At 43.7% G+C, this 26255-nt stretch overlaps 1 protein-coding gene across 7 annotated transcripts in view; it reads right to left on the bottom strand.

Moving 5' to 3' along the window:
* The window catches only part of LOC124220185 (uncharacterized), a 164578-nt gene that overhangs the window by 113960 nt on the left and 24363 nt on the right, over positions 1–26255 (bottom strand). The window lies entirely within an intron of this gene.

Here is a 26255-nt window from a genome sequence, read left to right as displayed (position 1 = left end):
AAAACGATAATAAAATATGAATCTTTTGCGATATTTGAAAGGAACATTTTTTTTCCAACTACGTAATAGTTTTTTTAAACAACATAACCGCGATTAATATTCGCTTAACTTAAAGAACTCACAGCGTGTTTCGTGTACCTTCGTATACGAACTCGTGTCTGCATTGATTATTCTAATAAGTTCTAACTGATTTTTCACACCTTGTTACGCTAAGAAGCAAGAAGGACAACGAAAGCAGCATCGTGATGATCATGACGGCTCGTTCTTAAAGCGAGTTGTACGACAATTCTAGATATCTGATTTTCAGCGAAGGGCTTTACTTATTGTTCTGATAGGTTTAAAAATGTTCATAAAAATCTGACGGGAAGTTGCACTTCCGTCAATTAGGTAGAAAGAGAATCGATCGATTTTTCGAAAACACTAATTAGTTCGTATCGCTTCGTTTTCTTCGCGTCAATCAGTTATCATTACATCACCTTTGGAAAATTAGAAAATAAACATCTAGGCCATCAGCTTTTCACGAGTCGCTATCTTTTGTACCTGCGGCACGAAGAGCCAAAAAAAAAAAAAAAAATACGACTAAAGAGAGTCGAGAGATTCGACAGCTGAAGCAACGATACAATCGCGGTAAAAGAAATGAGTTTAAAATACATAAATAATTTATTTCCTGCATCACGCGACTCGTTCTATGAACTGGGGCACTCGACGCGTTCCAACGACTCTTCGCTCTCTTCAGTTTGCTTTGCAATCGAGAAATAAGATTAAAAATATCAGTAAAAACAACAGTTCTTTCCCCTCCTTCTTCTTTTTCCTATACATATTTATTTTTTTTTATTCAGATGGACATGAAAAAATGGCAAATCTCAGGGTGTTAATTTCACATCGAGTCCTTCATTTTTCACGCATCGTGTGTGTTTCACACCTGGGCAACACGTATAATACGAAGATCCATGTGTAGACACGGGTCATGTGATCGCAGGCTGAGGTGAGATGCGGGTAATCTAGGCTTTTTCTACCTACCAGCCTATTACTAATGACCCTAACTTGATCCCCATCACAGCTGCTGCAAAGCTGGACCGCCCACGTTATTTCATCACAAGAAAATAACCGAGCCGAAAGTTTTAGCCTGGTCTACGGCAGAGGTCTAAACACACTGTGGGTGAACTTGTCTGCGATGGACGTGTCGAAATTACACATTGAAATACAAACGAAGCGAAGCTGTGAGCATAACCGAGTGCCTGACCTTTGATAAGTGAAATTTCTATTCATAATCCAATCCCTAAACACTTTTTATTCACTTCTCGAATTCCCCTATGAATGCAGCGTTAGATGTCGAGATTCGTATCAACAAAATGGAATTTACGGGAAGCCGCATCTGAGAGCCGATTCAATGATAAGAAAAAGCAACGTTGAATTATTAATAAAAATTCGCAGGCAGCGCGGGATAAAGAGGAAATAGAGTCAGCTAAACGCGTGTCCCATAAATTCAATGTAAATATCTGAAGGTGGTGTGAGTTGTGAAAATTTTATTTTTCTCCAGTGAGAACAACGCGAAAGCATCGAATTTATATCTACAACGAAACGATGAATCCGCGAGCGTCTTCGTGCAATGCCGTCATTTTCTAAAACCTGTAAGAGCTGCCTGAACAAGGTATAAAGATGAAACACAAGTAAGTATTCCTCGGCATGCGTATATAATAGGTGAATATCTCTACGATCTGCATCGTCAATTGAATAACTCATCGATAGTGCAGCGTGAAACGCGATCCGCGCGTACGGCGCAAGCGGCTGTCGAAAGAAAATATATATCAAGTATCCAGCAAAGTTATGCGATATAGATGAGCATGGTTCGGATAGTTTCAAGTCAACGTTTCCACCTGTGCGGAAACTCGTTGAAACGATAACACGGATCTTGAAGCAAAAAATTGCACAGGTTTTTAATACGTTTTTTATAGATTTTTACTCACTGAAAACGAAAAAAATACTCGATATATTTCATCAAGTTAAGTTTTTTTTTTATTATACTAGTGTTTGTAGTTTCATTTAGAGTAAAACTCCGGTTTAACTCGAAATCTTGATCCTAAATATCCTATGCAGAAGTGGTTTATTTCTTTCATTTAATACGTGTTAGAGCGAGACTCGAGAATAAATACAAACCGGAAAAGAGAAAATGGAAAGCGGAAGCGTGTTCGGAGAATTATCAAAAAAAAAGAAGAAAAGGTTTCATAAGGAAAAAGAATGAACACGTAAAGATAAGTATATTTCATGAAGAAATTGTTTATTTAATTTGATAAGTAATATTCTTTAGTTCGTTCTAACGAAATGGTAATTATTTTCATTATTGCTATGCTTATTTTTTTATGCACACACTTTGCAGTTTGGAAAAATAATGTGCGTGAAGGAGGTAAATGGAAGTAATTTTTGGATTCAACATACTCGAAAACGTAACATTTCTCAAAAACATCCCATGCAGCTAAAGTAAAATATCGTTTAGCAGACTCGCGTAACGGTGCATCTGACGAAAAACGAAATTATCCCTTATCTCCGAACGAAAGTTTTATTTTCCTCAAGTGCAAACAGCGAATGCCAACAAATGCCCGATGAATTACCCAACGGTAAACTGAAAATCGGTTAATTGATAAGATTCTCGAAGCATGTATGCGTACAAGCGGCGAGCTGCTCGTTCAATTAAGATAATGCGTCCACGCGGCGCGGTACGCCTGCATCTCGTCTTGTGCATACGTACACAACGGACGTTGGATGCCGATGCAGCGTCATGGACGGAAACGAAGAGAGGAGAGGAGAGGAACGCGTCTTTCAGAAGTGAAGCAGGCCGGTGCCGCTGGCTGACAATGAGACCGCGACGTGCGACTAATTATAACTAATTAGCAGTCAGGCTTGTATATCTATAATTATGACCAACTTCCCGGTGTTCCAATCTCCGGGATTACAGATGCGCCCGCCTGTATAACGCGAGTCGAATTAACAAACCTGGTCGAATTCCGTTCGCGCGTGAACACGAATTGTCGAAAGCGTGAACGTAACAAGACACGAGGATTACTCAAACGCCTCTAAATGATTAGAAATAACCTAAGGGTGGGAAAAATGCTAGCCTAATAGAATGCCGACGTATCGGTGACCTCGAAACTCGGACACCGTTTGCTGGAAGAGAAATTAGGCCAAAGGGTTTTACTGTCGTCGGTAGATAGCGAAGACCGTCTCAGGTTTGCAGGGTAATCAATCAGGACTAGAGAGATTAGGATGAGCCGAGAGTCTGGGACAAGATCTTCGCTACGACGCGGAGGGTAATTAGCATCGTAGTTGGGAGATAAGGAGAGAGAGAGAGGAAGAGGGAGGAGAAGAGAGGCCGAGAAACATATCGGTTAGTTTCACATAATTACAACGTGGGTGAGGATCACACTCCGAACAGTTTCGCTCGCTTGGATTCAACATTTCAGCATCGCGGCATCGGGTCGTTCGACTGCATGTAGCGATACTCTCGAGGGTTGGTACTCGAGATCCTCAAATCGGTAAACTCGAGCTAACGAGCCACACCGTGAAGGAAGATACTAACCGCGTTAGACGTTTACTGAGAACAGACGAGGAATGACTCCGCAGGTTTCACCCCGGTGGAAAACCTGCGCTAGCTCAAGATAATCGCTAATTCGTTAACTCGCCAGCGAATTAAATTTCGAGACATCGTCGCTCTCGGCTAACTCTTGTTGAATACACATGGACCATACGAGCGATTTTTATTGCAAAAAGTGTTGTATAACAGCAGAGTAAACGGCAGATCAGTGAAGAATCACATTTTGTCGATGTAACCTCATGGCTGGCGAATGAAATTTAAGATTTCAGATCGTTGATGAGTTTCGAATGAATTCTTGGTCTACGACCATTTGAATATAAAGACACAAGTTTTTCTTTCTTTCGATATACCGTCAGTCGGTTACCGATGGTATGAATCGAATAATTAACGAGGCCCTGATTCAGGGTCATCGACTATAGCTCCACGGCCGTAACTCACACCGCGTTAATTGAGGGTATTGGATGACGATCTGTGACGAAGAACGTGCATAAGGATGAAAAAATGTCACAATGTATGTACACGCTATGTACAAATCCATGTACAGATACAATAAGATAACGGTAAATTGTGCACAGAGATGTATATATATATATATAATCCGTTAGCTGTACATTTAATTAGCAGCAATTTGTTTAATCAGCGTTTTGAGCATGCAGTCGTGCAGCAATACGATCCGCGCGTCTGTGGGTCTGCATATTATAATAGTTCGTTAAACGCGGTAAAACTTCCCTGTGACCTGAGTTGACCTGACCCAAGTTGACCCGGCCTTTTGACCTTTGACCGAATGTTCAAACGCCGGTTTAAAGAGACGCCGCGCCACGAGTCTAAATCTTATTAGGATGAAAATCGTCCGTGGAATATCAGGTACGTATATAACGAGCTTTCCTGTTTCACCAAGGATTAAGGATACAGTGGAAAATTTATTGAACAGCGGGGGGAAAAATACAAGTCGTAATAACACGCGTGTCCGTGCTATCTTTCTTCCTGCGTTCGATGTAACTTTTCAAAACTCGGACGTATATTTTCCCCCCCTCCTCTTACGCGGCGCATCCTCATCCTCGTCCTCGTCCTTCTTTAAGATATATTACACAGGATCCGACTGTGGCTGAGAGTCGTACCGGTTAACGGTACATCTATACGTATACCTAAAGACATGATATACGTTACTGCATAAAAAACATATACGCACTGCATTACGCGCGAATATTTACTCTGACATACACCCTTTATATCGGCCTCGAATTTTCCCCCTTCTCTTAACGTATATTATTTTACACCGTGTGATAATTTTATACCTTCCGAATTTCAATTCCATCCTTTTGCAACTCACGCTGCAGCGCCAAGGCGAAGAAATTATGCAGACACGCTTGCATCGCATCGAAGTTGTTCGTGTACCTATAGATATAATCGTTTTACTTATTACAATATACAGGTATAACAGCCGAATCGAAAAACTCCCAACGGAATGTTCATTGCCGCAGGTAGGTATTCCGGTGCTTTTGCCAAAAGATAAAATTAATTGGCATCCCACCGTAAACGAAGAACTTGGCCACCGCAGCCCGAGCGCATTTTCGCAAAGTCCGGAACGTTTGCCAAATAAGCAGTTATATGTGGGTATCCGTTATTCCTCTCGAATTTACAGAATGATTTCTAAACTATTCGACCAAGTGTTTTCTGATCTTTGCGATATCACGTTTATTTTTTTTTTTTGTTACAAGTTATAGTAGAATAGAAACTAACCAGCGTGTTTTTTGTTTTTTTTTTTTTATCTGCTATTACCATCCACCCCCTCTAAAGTAAGACAGGTCAAGAGGTTACTGTGCAATTTTTATATATTTTTTTTTCTTCTGTAATCGAGAAAACTACATTTCTCAAATCCCGTTAGGAGAGAACTTTTCCAGTTTGATCGGTTAAAAGATGTCATGTTTTTATGGGTGAAACTGCCATATCGCCTCTTGACACTTCTTAATTTGGAAGGTGACTTTCAACCCCCCCCCCCCCCCCTTAAATCGTTTAATGGCAGATAACAAAAAAATACTTGTCGCTTATTTTTCAGTCTAATATAACATATTACAAAAGAAATCAAATCGGAGAGATCGACCTGGGATTACCTTCCGGTGATTTCACAGTCAATCAGGCATAGAACGGTTGTTACCGTAATTTTTACAAATTTCTCAACATCAGCGTGAGCTAATCGTTGCGTGGGCTGTGGAAAGTGTTTCCTGCTGGCGGCTCACGGTATCATAATACCCGTGTACATCTAATTAAATCGGTCCAAAGAATAGCGTGACAAGGCGAAAGTGAAGATTGATTAGGAACGAAAAGTATAATAATAGTTATGAAAAGCGTGTGTACGTATATAACGTGTATATATAAGACACGAGAAGGAGTCAAACTCAGATTGAAACAGACCGAATGAAAAACGACGCGTAACGACAAAGGATTAATCAAAGTGGATTCAGCGTTGCTAATGGCACGCGTTTCTAAAATGAATTATTCTCCTCAAGTTCCCGTATTGTTTCACAACGAATCCAAGCCGCGATTCAATCCAGCATATTGTGGTCTAATCGTTCAAGATTCGTAATACCTGTGGCAGAATTATTCGTCTTAGTTAACATACTCGTGCCTAAATCTGTGCAGAAACAGGCGGTAATTAAAATCACAGGCGAAAGCTGAGCTTTAACGTGTGACGAATTTCATCAGGGCGAACGGTCACCCCTGCACGCAGCCAGCGTGCTAATCCAGTAATAGTGTTTCGAGAAAATGGTGTATATCCGTACGTAATGGCGTTCCTAAGTTTGTGATTCACTTGGTGAATGCGGCGGGACCGCGACTTGGCCAGCTGGAGCATCGCATCGACGTGGAATACGCGGGCACGAAACGGTGGCCGTCATCGTCTTCCTGGTTTCCCTGGGCGTTTCTGCCGCACCTAGCGGAATACGGGAAGCAGAAATCCCGGTGAGATCAAAGTCACCCATCCCAGATATTTCAGTCGAAAGTCTGACTCGATGCCAAGAATGAAACTACCTTACATTTGCGAGTGGTGAAAATCCGTCACGAAGAGTTGGAAGAAAAAAACCGCGGCATTCCCTCGATAATAATAAATAAAACGTAGAAACGTATTCGCGGATTGTCCGGGAGTGGATGAAGAAAAGTCGCATAACATCGGGTAAGGACGATGCCCTTGTCTCTTTGATCCGTACGTCTAAAGATTTAATCCTGCATCGTTAATTATATTTTCCTACAGTTTTGAAATGTGAAAACTTTGATGATATTCTTATCTAACGCGCAGGGTATGTTTTCTGAAGTAAGTCAACTGCGGAAACGTTGCCGCGTTGTGAAGAAAAAAGATTCGCTGATCTGAACGATAACAACTTCCGGCGGAAATGCCGCCCTGACGTGAAACACGGGTTCAGTTTTCATCGGGCGCGTCAACACAACGCTTGCATCTTCTTAACTTGTTGCAGTAGGTATACAGATGGTAGAAGTTGACAAGCGCCCAAGATGAACAGACTATTTTTTACTACGGTCCAGTTAATTTCTGGCTCTTTCCATCCACCGCGAGCAGCTCGTATTTGATATTCCAAATCGACACAGCCTGTAGCCGAGGATACGAGCACGCGGTGTTCGGTCACTCGATTAGCCAAGCGCAACTTCGTCACCTTTGAAATATCGCGAGTGTTGCATAATAAGCGGCGATGAAGAGTTCACGTCTGCGCTGCTGAAACGGCGAAGTATAGCCTGGGAGTCTGAGTCCCGCTCACGATGATAGAAAGTAAAATATCACTTACTCACCGGTCACGCCACAACATAATAACGAGATAAGTACCCACTCTGCGCTCATCGAGTAGCCAATAATCATCGCGTCCTCTTAAGTAGCCAAAGACCCGGCTTACGATAAGTAAGCGCGTTTCTACCATTTGACGAAACATAACTCTTCAATTTCGGAAGCACGAAAAAAAAAAACAAACATACATAGTTAAGAGCGAATCGACGCTCTCCTTGCTCATCGATATTCTCCACTCCGAACACGAATAAGGGAAAAATGAAGATATCGCTAGGTAACTCGGTCGCTCAAAGTAAGTTCTCGAGTTTCTAATTTACTGGCAATACCGCGGCCGTGTGCCGCTGGTGCATTCTAGCAGCCAGAGAATCTATTTCAGTTAGTTCTCTACCGCGGAATATAATTACTGGCTGAATCATAAGCCGGAGCCTTTCGGAGCGAGCTCTGGCAGCCAAGCAGGCAGGCTAGGCTGTATAACCGGAGTGTGCACAAACAGAAGTCCACATACCATCTGAGTCATTGGTACGTTGACAGGAACGCGTGCCGCCACTGGGACGAATATAAATCACACACCGCTCTATGGTCAAGACGAATTCTTGGTGTACGGTAAATAATTATCGCGAGTAGATCAGTTCCTCGGTTTAGTTTAAGTTCCTTCCCCTGTCCAATCGTCTCAAAGCACACGCGGAGAAACAACCCAATCAGCAATGGCATTGGGTGGGTGTTGAGATAGAGCTGCACCGGCGGTACGTCTGTTCGATAAAAGTCATGCGCATATAGAATAGTTAGATAACGAGATGAATAGTGTTCTAGAGTGAAACCACGCGGTAGGTAATGATGAAAAAGAAGGATCCAAACTGGACACTCCCCCAAGTCTTTACTATCCTCCGCAATTATGTACTTTTGGAATTAATCGACTGACAGAACTTCAACATTCCATCTTGGGTTATATTGTCCAACAAGAAAATATTCATGACTGGTGTCAAGTTTCTTGCAGTCTCGCAGGGAAGTTCAGAGTCACCGAAAGAGCGTACCTATATATACCTAGAGTATCGGTATAATCTTCTTCCCGAAACAGTATAAGATTCCGGTCTCTCTCCGAAGATTCTTTTCGGCGTAGGTAAGTTAGCTGGTTCCCGGCGGTGATCTTTGATGCGGTTGACAGGATATTGCTCGGGGATCGGTTCGGGATTCCGAAAGAATCGGAGGGGGCAATGGGTCGTCGCCCCGAGGACAGGAAGTGGCGAGTGCTCTCAGACGAGCGCTTGGAGGTAGGCAAGGAGGCCGCCCGAAGGCGAAGGTAGGTACGATGCAGGTAGGCATGTATAGCCGGGTATCGCGGAGTGTGGAAGGAGACAGGGCGTCGAAGATCGTGCACCGGTGTACAGCGGCGAGAGAGGAGGAGAGCCGAAGAGAGAAAGAGAGAGAAGGAGAGTCGCGCGAGTAGGAGGGCTCTGCCCACGCGCGGTTCGGCCCGAGACCAGAGTGCTCCATTTGAATTTTATCTTTATCGGTGTGCCGTTTGAAACATTGCTTTACTCTTAAGAGACAGTCGGCACAAGCCGAGCGAACAACCCAAGCGCCTCGGTTCTCCTCCTCCACCCAGGGTGACACTCCCCCGTATCGTAAGACCTTCCTTGATCCCAGCGTCAGATCAACAATTAAACCAACGTTCTTCCGATCCCTGCAATTTCATCGATTGAGAGAATAACCATCTCATCAAGGCTGTTGGTTCGCAAAGCAAAAGCTCAGGCTTCAGAATCAGATTCTCAATTTATACAAATTCACCAGTTGTCAAAAAAATCAAGGAGACTGGTAGAACGTTGAAAGGTTTTAGAGGATCGCTTTACCCGTTCTTTCATCCTCGACGAATTCAACGTGAGTAACTGATTGGTACCAAACTCTTGGTAAAACTGGTAGGTTCTCGATTCCGAAGAACGGTTCTTTGGTAGTGGAAAACTGAGGATCACCATTATGTGAAAATTTAGTGTCCGAGAGTACTGTTAACTCAAGTTGGCGACGCAGCTGAGCTACCATTCGATCCGACTTTGCATCTAACGACGGGACAGTGAGGCGATACGATTGAGTCCCGTTGAGGAACTGGTATCAGAGGATCACGATCTCGGACTCTGTATCTCAGAGAATCCATAGACTGGAAGGTGATGATCAGGTTATCGTGGCCCGGCGGCTCAGACGTATGAAATTACGTGCAGGTATCTCAGCTATCAGACGAGAACCGCCCGGTTTTATCTTCCTGACAAAACTGGTTCCTTTAGGATTCACCGTGGCAAGTTTTGTTATCTGTATCTGAGATCTGGGTCTAAATCCCGAGCCTGACTCGAACCGCCTTAGACCAGCACCTACCTTTGCATGATGTTTCGTAATTACGCGCCAGATCGTTCGACGGCGAAGCAGCGAAGATCCTCCGAGGATGCCCCAGGCCCAGCGCGTCGTCGAACAGAGTCATTACGTCATTACGAAGTTACACGGTTCGATAGTCCGATCCAAGAAATTACAGAGACGGCTAACCCGATGCACCGTACTCGGTTGACTGCAAATTCATTCTTGGAATACTTCGGTATATTGTTATCCAGATTACCGGTAAAAGCACACGTCGCGTCTGCCGGTGGTGCGTAGTGTCCAATCAATCCAGGCAGGGATTCGTGTCCATCTTCCGGGGTGAAGAACGTTACGGATCTCATCGAGTCCCGACCATGGACTTGCACGTGAAGCCTTTCGAGCAAGATTAGAAACTGATTTGGTTACGCCTCGCAGTTCAATCCCGATAAACCCTTTTAACCTTTCACCGATGAAGATATTACGGTAGTGTTTCAGCTCCGTGGAAGCAGATCAGCCTCCATCGGTCAAAGACTAACTGGAATTTGACCTCACGCAAAATTTTATCAGCACGAGCTTTGGATTCGCCGGAGTTTCCGTGCTAGGCAGGTTCTGTTTTCATGGTGAGAAACAACGTTCTGAAGTAACAAGTGCCGATAAATCTCGTCGCGCTGCTGGCCTATGAGTAATAGCAGGAGTGCGCCTATTATATTGGATGTGGAAGGCAACCGCGAGTTCGAACACTGTTCCAACGTTATGTATGTTCAGCAGGCGTGGGCCATGTAGGTTGCCCGCCTGCTCTGTCCTGTCGGCAAGCGCTTAGCTCAGCCTCAGGGCTTGCATAACCGCCTGGCGCTCCCTGAACTTCCATTCCCACCCAGCAAGCGAGCAATGGACACTCGGTTATCGTCCCAGCTTGGACTTTGGTGTTCGTCTCCTTTCTTCCTCGCCGTGGGGACGAGAAAGAGAAAAACAGACCTACTGAATACCGTAACAAAAGCGTGACCATCGTCAATGTCGCCAAAGCCGCGACTCTGTCAATGCAGAACAAACCGCTTAAGGAACTTGAACGAAAAGAAATCTCATTTTTCATCGTGTCATATTCAACAGAATGGCTCCTCGACGATACATGACTCTGATTCTATGATTACCACGCAAGAAACTGTTGTTTATATCTCATGGATGGTCACGCGGTAGAGGAATAAGCTAGACTGACAATGAGTCGTAGTTTAATTGGCAACTCTTTGAGAGGGCAGACATACTCGTGAATACTATTCCAGCATAGTAGTATGTACAGACATCTCATGCCCACCGACACAACGTGTAATCCAAGGGGGTCGAGGAGGCCACTGAAGTGCGTTATTATCGTTATTAAAGTTCGGGGATCCCCTGGGTGATGTCGGACTTGCGGGACAACTTATCTCCAGCCCAATAATTAAATTGAAGCGGCAATGAAAGGCAACAGAGGCCGCTCTAAGCCGTGGCTAATAAAAACTTTCACCAGCTCTTCAAACTCCGAAACTACGGACGGTCCCGGACACAGGATCCACCCTCGACCCCCGTCACCCTGGCTCTACTTCCTGGACTCCGGGTCAAACGCGATACAGCGATAACGGGCGGTGACTGTTCCGTGTGCAAGCAAATAGTGAAAAAGTTTTGAGGGATTTCATTACTGCAATAGAGAGAGCGGAGGTTACCACTTTCCTGCTGCCTGTAGTACAGGATTGAAAACGGGATGCTACGTGCGCACCAAAAAGTCAATTAGGAACGAAGCAAAGCTCCGAGGGATTGGGAGAGGAAAAAACACTTCAGCTAAACCGCTTGCATGCACAGCATGGCCTCGAGGCACAAAAATAGAGGGTGGGTACTTATGGGGAGCCGGCTATAACCGAAGAAGAGCAGTGGTAGCTGGAATCTTTCTATATCCCCGTTAATAATTCTCCAGTTTCATACGCGCTGTACAACAGTATAATACCCTAAGCGGTGTGACGCATTGCTTACACGAGATGATTTCCTAAACGTATTTTTCTGCGGCAAGCTCAAAGGGGCTACCAGTAATGGCCACGTGGTAATGGAGAAGAGCCGCGCATTGCAATCCATGGCGGGACAACCTGCACAAGTATAAACTCAGGGCTGACGAGCGACGCCCATGGCGCAGTTCAACGCGTATTGAATGAAGTGGGTGCGTGGAGCCCGCGCTCTCTTTCACAGCCACGGCACTGCACTCTCGTGTCAAGACATCATCCACTTGGATTTATTTATAGGAAAGACCGGAGAGACCGTAATAGGCTCATAGTTATAAATTGCATCTAGGTATGCTGCTCCTGCTGCTACTACTCAAGACTATCCTGTTCGCCGTATCTGTATACTTTGAGGTCATATTCTGTCTGTCATGGCTGCGCCAAGGGCGTCTGCTGATAAGTATAGCGTAAAGCCGAACGCTGGATATGTCTTATTCCCTTTGCTTCGAACGCTAACTGTCATCGGGAAATCTCTGTATTCTCTACTTCAACTTTTCAAACAGATATTTAGCGAACTCGAGATTTTTATTCCTATGGATCAAATGACGTTTCAATGAAATCGGATATGGTATTATTTACCCCACTGGTCGTTATACCGAATGGAGTAAATCACTGTTATCTGAAACAATCATTCGAGACCTGCGTGATTCCGCCTAATGCGATGCTGAGAAGTGGCTAACAATAAACGGTCTAGCCTCTAAACTTCGCTGAAACATGCGAAGATTGGTACCACGGGTTTTTCATCTCAAGATTTCAGCTCCCCCGTCAGTCAGCCCGTTCGATTTGGACAATTATCCAAAGACCCTTCGAACACAAAGTGGCAATGTTGGAAATGCTGCCAGTTTCTTTTCTAGTTTCTACATGCAGGATGTGAAAAAAGATCGAAAGCTCGATCGGTTCTAACCCAAAACTCTAATCCAATATGAAAATATCGAGCTAATAATGATTGATCGAATACTTGGGTCTCCATTATCGGTGGGACTGTTCTCCTGACTGCAGAAACAGCACGCGCAACCCTCGGATCGACGATGTATTCTTCGATTTCGATGCAAACTGTCCCCTCAAGGAGTGTGGATTCATTGCTACATCAACGGTGCGTATATGTGAGTACAAAAACCATGGAATTGGCCTCCGGCTGCCGGCGCTGACCCCGCTTGCAAGCTCGTCGAGGCCGAAACAAGCTCCGGGTATGATGAGACTATAAGAACCATGGTTGGTACCGCATTTCCCTCGATTTTCTCACCCCTCTGCCCCGCATGGAAGGTTCTTTGCCACATGTGGATCTGGCTCGCAACTCCTTTTACGAATATGCTGAATGCATAAGTGTATCTATGCCGAACATAAAGCCGGGGGAGAAGATATTCGGAACAAAGTTTACGATATCTCCGTTATCCTTCTATGTTCGTACCCCATTTTTTCATGAATATATATGAAACCGGCGTATCGCTAGGTTTCGGTGGCTAACGTAACGCCGGGGCGTGTTTGGAACTGAAATTACTCAGCAATGTATCATAGCTGTATATATAGGCCAAGTGGCATAAACTGCCCGGAGCAACATCGAAGAGGGCCAATTTCCCGTCAATTTTTCAAACTCGTCAATTATTCTCGGATGAAACGAACGGAGCTAATACGATCAGATATAGTGGGGAGACTCCCCTTCGATTCACGATGCAAGAATGGATGGATCGGATTATTTTATCAGCTGCGTCGATTGTTGCCTTTGGCTTCTATCCCCGAGAAGGGCGAAAGATGGTAGGAAAATTGGCTTGTATCGTGTCCTTTCAACCGTTTCTCGGTTATACATCCGCCTGAACAAATGATTAACCTCGAAGCAATTTGCCGCCTCGATAATATTGTTACTACGAAAATTTTCCCATGTATAAACGCGAAACTTTATCCACTTGATTTGCAATTCGTCGAATGCGTGTGTGCAATTTTCGAACATCAAAAGAAATAAAACTAAAACAACTGCGTCAATATCAACCAGACAAAAAAGCGGTCTGAACTTTTGCTGATCGGAAATTAGCAGTTCGAAACGTCGGAAACAGATTCGAACCACCTGACTAACAACTAAGTTTGATCGATTATCAATAATCATTAGGTCGAGTTCAGTGTTACTCAACTTTTGAATTCGCCAACTGATCCTCGTCCTGATAACGACGAGTATCTGGTGAACCAGAGAGTTTCGGATCTAGCTCGAGTAATTCGAGCTCGGGAAACACGACGGTAATTATCAAAGTAAAAGATCGATAGTCGCGCATGCGGATGAGTAATTCCGAAACTTCCCAAAGGGTATGACATTTGGACCGACCCACATCAATTTGTAAGTGTCGCACTCCGCTTTGCTACGGTGTGTTAAATCTTATACCAACGTTACGGAATGCCTGAAGCGCGCACATATTCTCTCGGATTGCGACAGAAGTCACTATTTTTATTCAACCTATTCGCAGCTCGTCACACTGTACGGTTTATCCGGTGAAAAGCGTTTCTCGCATTCTGACCGCGTCTCCGGATCGCGGCACACAGCTCCACGTAATACACGGTATAGTGAATTAGATACAGTCTAAGAATTACGTAATACAAAGTATGAAAATTAGGTTGTATTCAAATGCAATTCAAAACGCTGATTTAAAAAAGCTTTACGTTTCCTTCCATTTATATGAGTTTGCATGTTATTAAATCAGGAAAAAAGAGTTTTGATTTTCCAGGTTGAACGGTGTTGCTTTGTTCTTCCCTCTACTAAAAATTCAGTTTCTAGCAATCGATATATAAAATTAAATTTCTCGTTGTAGAATTTATGAGAAAAGTTTTTTATACGACGAAATATTTTACAGTGATCAACTTTAAGTGTCTAAACGTCAGATACGTTATACTGTGATATTTTCGTCCAGTGATTCTGGGGTACGATTACAAAGAGACAATATCTGGAAATTTTCAGCGTATACGACGTGAATTTCAAACTGAATTCGCAAGTTCCATTGTAAATTAGATTTTGGATACGTAAATCGGGTACAACGAAGTTAGAGCGTTGATATTCTATCCTGTGAGATAATTTTAGGCAATTGTGAAATTTCGGTAGACAATAATTTGAGTAAATTTCAAATGAACAATACAGAGCTAACGAAATAAAAACTTTTCACGGGACGTGCATCTCGAGACATAATTCCATCAGAGGAAAACTATTTAGTGCGTAACACGCGACTCTATAATATACTAAAAGGAAAGACGAAGATCGTTGTTGTAGCCGCGTGTCGTTATGAAAGGCTAGTGAGTGACTGTTTTTTTTTTCCTTCTTTTTTTCTTACAATATTTCCTCCAAATACTTCGTAGTCATTTGACGTTTGTAACGTCTGTCATCTCCGACCATTCCCCCTTAACCCGACGTTTCCGCTTTCATTTATAGGTTACTAGCGAGAGCTTTCAGTCGGCAATGCGACCCTGCACTACACAAGCGCGAAGTGTCATAACTAGTCAAAAGTCGATCATCACGCTCCGTGAAGAAACTGCTCACCGTCATTAGAGCCATTGCGGTATCGGATTCAACGTTGAAGAGGAAAAGGACCGTGAAGAAGGGGCAGAAAAATAGATGAACAAGAAAAGTCGCCAACGAGCTGAGTGACAGCCAAAATCAGGACGACGGGATCCCGGATAAAACAAAGTGGATAATTGCGTAAATAAGGTAGATAGAAACACCCGAGTAAACGCGAAATGTCGCGTTGATATCTTGAGAGGTTGATGTTGCAGTCTCTCGTTATAAAGCAGTGCAACTCATGTTAATTACATATTTCAGTCTCGTAATTGGTCTAATAAAGCGAGAAGACTCGAATGAACACGCAGATTGATACGAAGTGTGAACGTAAATGTAGAAGAGAATGAAGAAAGAGTAAAAACTCTGTGAGAAATATCTACTATTATAGGCATAAAGGCTATGTTCGGTGTGTACATAAAGATATAAGCTGATCGGTTCGAGTATCGTAAACGGGAATATTTTATTACGGACGTAAGTAAGCCGGTGGCATTTTACCACTGGACTTCTCTTAAAGTTATGTACCGTATATACCGGCTTGGATTTTTGTACTTATAGCTTACGATAAGACCGCGTCGTCGTTTTCTGACCTCGGCTCTGTGGAGGAGAAGCCTCAACTTATACGGTACATGGTATTATATCCGTTCAGGGGTAATAAATTCCGTCAAGTTAATTAACACGTTTCGACTGATAACTCGACTCTCAAATAATTCTTTCCTATACACTCCTCCGCAGTGCTGTGTTGCTTAAAATCCCAATGACAGGCTATGTCCGACGAAGTAGCACCGAACACACTCGGACATGTATTCAGAATTTCCATATCAAATCAAACGATTCGAAAGAATAATCACATTAATTATCAAACTCGTGACACCTGAACATAATTTTTGATCTCGCGATGTAGCTTCGAGCCGAAACAGATTGTCGGTATGAATTTGAACCAGGGATTTTACGATTCTTTTCTAATTGAATATACTAATGGCTTACAAAGGTCCCTGTAAACGGTCAGGATTTTGTTCAGCGTCGTTACAGAGCACGTGTGAGAAACTAGTACGAAATGAGGAATTGAATGGAATGGAGAGTTGGCAATCGTCGTCGTCGAGTATGAGCCAACCCCCGATCATTCAACGTCTCACCTCCCGATCCAGCGGCCTGTCATAGAGTCGAGTCGCATGGGAACCGTTAACTCGCAACGCCCTTAGGTTGGATCCAATTTCGTCGAGTATACCGTCAGCTCGAGTATCTGGTGTTACTTGCCTCTTGGAGGCCGAGCATACGATCATCGTCGCGCACACAGAGACAGTCTCACAAGTGGAAATGGAAAGATTATGGAGTCTGGTTCGAACAGTACCTACACGGAGGACGGACAACGTGACGCCGAGAGGCTGATAGGCAATCATGACGGGTGCATGCGCCGAACATTCCTAAGCTGAGTCATCCGGCGATATGTCGCGTCCTAAGCTCGGGTCTACCACTCGGTTGTATCAAAGAGGAGGAGAAGAAGGATAAAAGGCCAGACCTCCACCTTTTTCGGGCCTGTACGCATGTAGGCCCACCTGGGCGCTAATGATCGGGAACTATTGCTTACCACCTCTAGCAGTTTTCACCACGTAGCCGAGAATATTCCACAAGTATCAACGCGCATGATGCACGGTAGCTGTACCTTCGAGCGAAAGTGCAAGTGCGATGATATGACGTCACTCAACTGTACCGTCTGGTCGTCCGTGCATACTTTCAAACGAATTAGGTGTACATGTTATGAAGGTACAATTATTGTATGAGGCTAGATATAGCTGTAGCTGTGGATTGATTGTTTCATAACTGAGGGTTCTTCTCCTTATGCTGATTTCACGATAAGGTGAAGGTGAAATTTATTCAGAGATCATAAGAAGACACTGTAAGTAATGAACTTTAATAACAATAAAGAAATGGAAGAAGAAAGGCCTGAAGAGTACTTACAATAATGAGTACCTCGCTGGTATGAAATTATTTTTCATCCTCTCATCGCGCAAAGCGGACATGAAAAATGACCGACAACGCAGTGGCAAATAAATAAATAGAGCGATGATTTTCCGGGCCGTAGTTTCGACTTGGATGGCGAGTAATTAATTGACCAACTGGTACGGGTATTGTACGAGTACAGGTATGTGTATAAAATATGGTGCGTGCGGAAACGTTAATTTCAATGTAGCCGATGACAAAGAGGCAATTATCAACGTCTGACCGATTACACGGGAGCATTGGAACGCGTATAGGTATACGCATTACGCGATAGTAGGAGAGCACCAACTGTACTGTTGGCACGACGACGACGACGACGTTGTTACGAAATTAATTACAATTATGTTATCTGATCGGGGTCGATTCAATTCCCTCCGAGTTGCACTAAATTACACGAGAGAAAGCTCGAGTAATGGTCCCTCTGCGGTGAGTATAACAGATACCCTCTACCCACTCACGATCGCTGACCAAGTGACGTCAAAAGCTTAATGCGCCTGTCCAATCTCTCAACCCTGTTCCGCTTCCACTTACTCAAATTTGATTTCTTCTCCGGGTTCGAAGTCTCGACACCGTCTTCACGGCTCGAAGTCAGGATGTACCTACAAGCTTTTCCTATTTGTACATCCAGGCACATGTAACGCCAGAGCCATAGGCTTTGGCCCGGAGCTTACATCGAACCTCTATTGTGGCCGATAGGCCATTGTTGCTTTTGTTAGAGCCTATTGTATCGTAGAGCTGCTTCACCTCTGTTCTTCCACTAGGACTGTCCGTCGACGACTTGGGACCTGGAACAGGACCCTCTTTCCCCGTTTCATTCTACGCCTGGATGCACGGCACATGCACGGCGTGCATGCATACCTACTTGGTGCACAATAGACCCGATTAAAACCTCTTATGCGATCCCATTCTCTTGATAACCGTGAACTCAAGTGATATGTTCTCCAATGTTACCAAGGTGGGATATTTCAAACCCCCGCAGGTAGCCATTAAGGAACCATCAAGACACGCTGGTTTCGGTCAATTTCAAGGATGCATTATGCCGCTTTGCTTTTCGGTCAAAAAAGACAACAGTCGCTTCTCACTTCGGTTGAAAGATCGGATCCCTCGTCTTTGGAGAGAAAAATAATTTTTATTCAAATAATGCCCATAATTGAGGGAAGGTGAAGAAAGATCCGACATAAGCGGGGCTTAATCCACATCACGCCCATTTCCAGCGAAGCGAAGGCAACGCTGAGTGAACCGGGAATGTTTGAACGAGAAATGAATACAGGCATCATCAGCTACGTAGGTACAACGTGCTCACGTACTCTCGGAATATAATATTAGACAGTTATTTCAGGAGTTTCAAAGAAGAAAACTCCCGGAGCGCCATACTGTCTGGGTTGAAGTCTGCAGAGCCATCGCCCATCCGTAGTTAAAACGTCGCCGAAGACGCGAAGCCTCTTACGATTAAAAGTCGCCGAAAAGTTTTCACATGCCCAGCGATTGATGACCAGCCGAATTTTATCGTCGATCGCCGTTACTTAGCAGCCATGAATTTTTCTTCCCGGCATAAAAATATAAGGCTGATCCGAAGCACCTTCAATAATGAGACGTATAACCAACACCGCAGGGTTCTCACCGCGACGCTTTTGCATACCAAAGTACCGGCATTATATACACACGTTGTTTCTTCTTTCATTGGTTTTTTGTTCCTCTTTGGGTACGACATGCACTCATTGCGGGAGTCTTTGCGTCGTCATCATCGTGAAAGATAAAAGCTTCCGCGGTAATCGCGAACGTCAGGTTCGAGGGTGGGGTAAAAAATGCCGGGCGAGACGTTGCTCGTATGTATACGTAATGTACGTGTGCGTGCGGTACGATAGACGCGTGTGCTTTGAGCAAAGACATCGGAGACCGGAGAGAAATAAGATCGCAAGTATTAATACGAACGTGACGTCTGACACCAGACACGTATCACCGTAATTCACCTGCCAAGAATGTTATGCACGGTGAATATTCAGTGAAGTTGACTTGCGTGAAAATCGACGCCAAATGGCCACGGAAGCAACGCCGTTAGATCCAGATTAAAATCGAAGGAATTTGAAACGCAGAGACAGAAAAGAAAAAAAAGAATTATAATTCCCTAACAATGGGGATGAAAAATAATCTCAAAAAAGGGCCAAAACAATGTGACTTGACTCCTTTTTTCTACATACGTTTATTCCAAATTCATTCTAGGCAGGACGATCAGAACCGTACGACAGTAAATTTCGCGAGCACCGAACGAAAGAAAAAAAATATCGAAAAGTTTTCAACGAGGTAGACTGCATATTGAAAAACTTTTCGAGAGGCAGTTTTTGACTGGTGAAAATGTAGCGGATCCAGCGTTTCTCGAAGCAATTTAACTTTTTTTTTCTTCTCTCCTTTGTTTTCTATATCTATGTATACATGGTGTGTTGAAATAATTTTTTCGAAAACAGTTTAAAGTTCGATCTACGCGTGAAAATCGTCGGGTGAAAACATAAATCTCGAGATGCACGAACAACACGTGGCTCATTTAACACGACATCTGGTGTCGAATCGTCATGGCGACGTATATTCGCGTTTCGTCTTATGTAGATGTATGCGTGTATAGGTATAGTCAATGTACAAGTATACGATTCACCAAAGACAGAGCTTTTGCGCAACAAGCCGAAGGCCGAAAGCTGAAGTATAGATTTACTACCAGGCTGTGCGGGCTACGAGACTTATATATACAAGTTTCCACCCTTATCTCCTCGTCCGGAAGTGATTTATATTCACTTCGAACATTCGCTTGATAAAGCCTGCCGATTAAGGGGTGAAAAAAAAAGTGGCGGAAAAAATGATGGGAATGATTTCCGAAAAAGAATAAAGAATGATTGATTTTCTATCTCGTTTTCGTGGCCCTCCTTCTTATCGTCTGCAGATTGTCATTCTCGTACCCATATCGCATCGAAATCAAACATGGTTTGTTAAATCGCGGAGCGATCCCGAGTTCTACGTGTTTTTTCAGAAATCTCGAGATATGATCTGGATCGTCGCCTTCGAGAAACGAGGAAACGAAAAAAACAAAAGAGTGAAAAAACCAAAAGGCGGAGAAGATGAGAAGGGCGAGTTTGCGAGGTGGAGTGCTGATGAGGCTCCTACGGAGCATGTCGATATCCCCCAACATCTGATACAGAAGAATTCAGAATCGCTGGCGCGGTCTGAGAGACCTGCAAAGGTGTCGGAGGAGCAGCGAGCATGGCAGACCAAGTTGCACGCGATATTATCCCTCTCTTTCGCTCTTACTCCTCCTTTTCCTCTGCCTCTTCTTCAAGTTCCCGCGAAACAACCCCGAGATTTATAGACTGAGAAAATAATTGCCCTATACCTCCAAGGAGAACACGCCGCGCTAACAGTTCGTTCAGGTTCCGGTCTGCACTGGGAGAAAAACATCAGTGCTGGTAATGGAAAGAAGAATCGAACGAATACCGTGCCACCTACAATCGTCTGCGGTACTTCCTCGCGATTGTTCATGCGGAAGATCGAACGAACGATTATCGTCAGATCCTCACGTCCCGATCCTTATTCGGTTCATTGGTTCGGATTCATGTTACATGCCAAGGAGAACCGAGTACCTGCAGAAACGATAATGACAATTGGTGAATCATTTAGAATTTCTCTGAAGTTTTCTACTAGTACAAGTACCAAACAACCGTACTCGCTTCCCTTTATAACTCATATCGCGTGCGTTAAGCGAGCCTTGTTGAATCGTATAATACGTGTATCCATTGATTGAGTCAGCTAGCAGCTGCAGCTCAACTCTGCACATATCTCAGCTCATTCCTCTTGAGCTCAGAGAGTAGCAGTGCCGGCACATTAGTTACCGTAATTTTTTTCCCCTCCCCCATCAAGATAACACCGGGTGTGGGTCGAGGTTATTTGGTAATTGGTACTCGAGCTACGTTCTCACCGGCCAAAAATAACGCACGGAAGAGAATAAGAAGCTAATTGAGAAGAGGAGACCCTCTGCGCCGTACACAATCAACGTTTCGTCGCCGAGAACGAGTGATCGCATCGCTGATTGTCAGATGAACGCCTCTATCTCCGTAACCCAAAGCGAAATTGAGATGAAGAAAGAGGCAGAGACCAGGGGACCGGACCAAGTACGGAAATAATAAGCGATGAATGATATAGAACGAAATGAAACCAGCTGTGGGATGTGCGGATGGAATAATACGGATCCAGTTTGTGCTTCTTGATCGGACGGAAGAATATAGTAAAGAATCACGATTCATTCGTGATCAATTCTTCTTTCTTTGATCATCGCCATCGTCGCACGTGACACGTCATCGTTTGTAATTATGTGTATAAAAATAGATTATTTTTTGGAATTTATATTCACTCGAATGCCCACGTCGCCGCAATATTCAACGAGATGAAAGTAGATATAGGGAGCCTAAGAATGTTGCACATGAAAGTTTTTAATCCATGTCGTAAGAGCGGAAGAGAACAAAAGGATACAAAAAAGATGTACCAGAGCGCTGGATGAGAGTATGAAGTGGAACCGTACGAACGAACACCTAAAGGTGTAACTTGAGGACAGAAAACTCTGCATGGTCGGTCTGGCGTTACTAATACAAGAAGCCAAGGGTCTCGTTACGGAGATGAGGATGTAACCGGAGACGAAAAATCACTCGAATTATTTCTCTCGGTCTCAGAATCCGCTCCACCTCTCTCTTCTCTTCACCGATCGGCCAGATGGTTCTATCGAATCCCTAAGTATGTGTTAGGTCCACGGTCTTTCTGATATCCTGTATACGTTTAAGAATAAGAGAAGCAGGACTTTGGAAATATGAAGGAACAATACCGGGATATGAGACGATCCTGAGGTACGAGAGATGTTAATCCGGCTAATCCCATTAAGGGGTGTCTTCGCCGAGACGAGGCCGGCTTAGTGTGTCAAATTCACGGACGCACACACATGCATACACACGGACGATCAAATATGCTTAAAATTTTGACACATGTAGGCGTACAGCGATGCTCGCGGTGTGGTAATGCTTGGGAATAAGAAGGAACTGCGAGGCTGGGAAATTTTGTAGATGTACGAAAGCGAAAGGTGATATCGTGGCTTTGCTGATCCCCGGGCTGCTCGCACCCTCCGTAACCTAAACTGAGATAAAATTTACTCGGTGTAACGCGGGTTAGGCTGGGTCGCAGGATCTTAAGTAATACTTAGTTGTCGGTGGCAAGACCTCGGTAATCACTTCTCGAGGGCAGGTGGAACAAAAAGGAGGATAAAGGAGAAGAAAGATTACGACGAGGGGTAAAACTGAAATTGCAACAAGAAAGAAACATATTTTCACGTAAATTCGAAGCCCCTGTCGAGTCTCGAGATTTCGCACGATATTAAAACGAACAATGAAAGAGAGAAAAAAGGCAGATTTTTCCATGCAGCTTAAAGGTTTAAAGAATCCGTTATTAGACTTGGAATTTACGACCCAGATCGTCTAGCTCTGGGAATTTTCCTTTCGCCAGAATACGGAAAAATTTTACCACGCCTCGCAGATGCGCAAGAAAATATTTGGACCGCTGCCACTGCATTGGCTCGAAGAATTACACAATCCACTCTATACACGTACATACATACTTTGTACTTACAGAGAGGAACCTGCAAAAAGTAGTCGATAACGGAAGAGAATCCTGGCCAAAAATCCGCAGTGCCAGCCAATTCTCCAATACGCAATAAAACTCCACGATAGGCGTTGAAATTAACGGGGGAAATATATTTTTACGAATCGGCATATAAATTCCAACATCGTTTAGACTTAATTTTCTCATTAATAATCCCTTCGGTAGATCTCCGAGTTTATTATATTACAGAACGGCAGTAGAAATATTAAAACGTTATCAAATAACTTTGCTGTATGTAATTGGATTATTCCATCAGTATAAGTATCTTTTTCTTTGAATTCTTCAACTTATTCTTTCTCTTTTTCATTGGTATATCAAGATAGGAGTTATGAAAATTGAAAATTCCTCGACGAATCTCATCGCGAAAAGAAGAACTACCCAATTTCAAGTTTCAGAATCTCCGAGATCTGAACAACGGCGTCCAGGACCTCCTAACCCTCGGGAAGATCGTAGCCAAAATGGTTAAACGAATTCAGTCCGTTCTCCTACATCGGAATGGCGATCGGCCAAAACCCGGACAAATTTAAGGATTCATTATTAATGTCGCGTGCAAAGCAACGGAGTTATAAACTTTGGTTTGGGTTCAGGTGGGCAGGTAGAGATATACCATCTCGTATCGCGATCGCATAGCCCATACACCATGCCACAGTCCGTACGATACAGTAAAATATATTACTGCAGCGGAACACAGTCATTTTTATTTGATCGTGGCGTTTTCTTTCCATCCTTTTATTTCCTGTTTTTTGTTCATACTATATTACGTTTTACAGGATGACCGCCATAAGCCACACGTGTATGCCCATAGGCAGGTACTGCGGGTAGATATACTTCAAACCGCGGTTATACTCGAGGAAGAGTAGAATTTATTGACAAGGAAAGATTTCACCGATAAAACGAGTGTATACACAGGTATGTACCTTATACACTCGGTGTAAGGTACTCGGGAGAACATCTCCCATGGGATTCTCAGCGCTCCCTTACCTTTTCTTTCTCTTTCCCTCACTCTCTCTCTCTCTCTCCAGAGTCCGGGACTCTCCTTCAATTTTATTTGTGTTCATTCATTTACTTTTTTGCCTCGGTCCTTTTTTCTCCTTTGTTTCTTTTTCTTCGTTCATTTTGATTTGTACATACGTCCTACTGGCCTCATGCCGGCCTCACCTCCTATATTCATCGTGATGCTGGAACGACCATCAGATACTGCTCGCTTAACAATGCCGCAACTTTGTGTACCTCTCTATGTGCGTACGTATGTTACACAGGTACACATACATATCCAACGGAGAAGCGGGTGCTAGTGGACCGTCTGGGTCGCGGATGGTTACCGACGATGTAAGAAAAATGTATTAGGCAACCATACGTCATGTAGCTACGACTTATGAGACAAGCAAAGCACCGCAAGTCGTACAACGTATATATATACCATTCACGACTGCAGTCTACGTTCAGTGAAACCCTTGTCTTGATATTACCCACATGCTGCGTACTTAGTCTGTACATATGTACATTGTAGGTACGTCTAAAAACACATCAACATTCTGTCAACTTTTGTTTCGCCGCTAAGGGGTAAGTCTCGATTTTAAGAATATGCTCATACAACCGGGCCAACGTCTAAAAGAAGAGCTGATGATATTTTTTTTTACGTATGCAGTATACTTTAGCTACAATCAGATCTGGCATAGCAGATTTGCAGACTTTACGCTTTTTCACAAATATTTTTACCGATCCTTCATCATCGACCTGCATCTAATATCTATAATACACCATCCTCACGTCACATTTATAAATAAATTGTGTGGTTACGCGTCGAGTATAAATATAGACGATCAATATCGTAATCACGACAAGTTGGTATTTGTTGAAGGTACAAGTATAGGGTGTAGGTGTGTACAGAAATACACTGACGCGCGGTGGTACGAAGAGCAGTAATTACTTTCGGTTTACACATCCGGATGGTGGACGGACGAGCAGTGCGCGATGTTGTTAATTTTTATTACTTTTCTTTCTTCCTTTCAATTTTATTACCGCATTTCTTTTTTCATTTCGCAGGAAGTAAAATTAATCACCGTTCACAGCGTATGGGTTTAATGGTCATATAATTATCCGGAAAGTTTTTTGTAAAAAAAAAAAAAAAAAAAAAACAAACACGCGAGCTCCGCTCACAGTGGACACTCTAGTCACTGCAGCGTAGTGCTGGACTACATCATCATTCGTCCCCCGCCAGTTCCATCTCTCATTCTTTTACATTCGTTTATTCTTCTTGTACGTTTGATATTTTTAAAAGTTTTCTTATTTCATTTCTCTTCGACGTTATATAAATCACCAGCTAGAGAGGGGACGAAAATACAGCAAAATGAATGACTATGCGGATGCTGTAACAAGTGTATCGCAACGAATGATCATCGATCATTCACAGATCCTCCCGTGACCCTCCGTCGGTACAGCTACCCTACTGACCCTGAAAGACAAGACCACACGGTGACTAGCCGATAAGAATATTCACGAAGAACAATAAATCTTGAGTAATTGCACCTTCACTGCAGCTACACATACATGACAGCCTGTCGAGTCACGTTGCATTTTACCTGCATCCCTGATTGGTCATTGTGTACATAGCTACATGAAAATAGTGAGACTGTACTTCGGTTTACAATTATGGTAATCACTACCGTTATCCATACTTATGCACCATGGCCGAGAAAATAATATCTATCCATAGACGTGACAAGTTCGTTTAAGATGTTTAGGCAGTTAAGGAAAACCAGCGATGCTGGACAGGAACGGAGTTTGATTTCTGTTCGAGAGATAGAGAGTTGGATGGAACGAATTTTGACGAATCCCAAATTGCTTGAAAAAATTCAATCACAACGGAAAAAATTCATGAACGCAAGTTTAGCTTCGTCTTGCTGCCACTATAAGTCAGCGTCGGCTTCCACAACAGTCTGAATATATTTCGCTGCAAGCCAAGAACGAGCGACGCAAGAATCGGAGGATCTAATTAGTCCAGGACTTCGATCGGCCCACTAATAGACACAAATGTATTCTCTTCTCTCGGGAGGTACAAAGAAGGAGGAGAAGCCACCCGGACTTTATCGCAGAGAGATCTCCTTATATTATCCGGGTGGTCCGCGATCAGGGCGGTAAAATTTCGACTCCGAATCGAATGAAGGACTCCGGGCGTCGCGAAGGCGCGTCTCGTCTCATTATTTTTTTCCTCCACCGTGATCAGAGCAGACAGCAAATGATCCACGGAGGTCACGACTGCACTTGAGCGGGGTGACGGTCGAGCACCTGCAGGTATATCCAAGGGTTTCGGAA

Source organism: Neodiprion pinetum, chromosome 5 (genome assembly GCF_021155775.2).
Source record: "Neodiprion pinetum isolate iyNeoPine1 chromosome 5, iyNeoPine1.2, whole genome shotgun sequence".
Taxonomy (NCBI): domain Eukaryota; kingdom Metazoa; phylum Arthropoda; class Insecta; order Hymenoptera; family Diprionidae; genus Neodiprion; species Neodiprion pinetum.
Note: the sequence above shows the minus strand (reverse complement) of the source record. Positions and strands in the feature narration are given on the sequence as shown.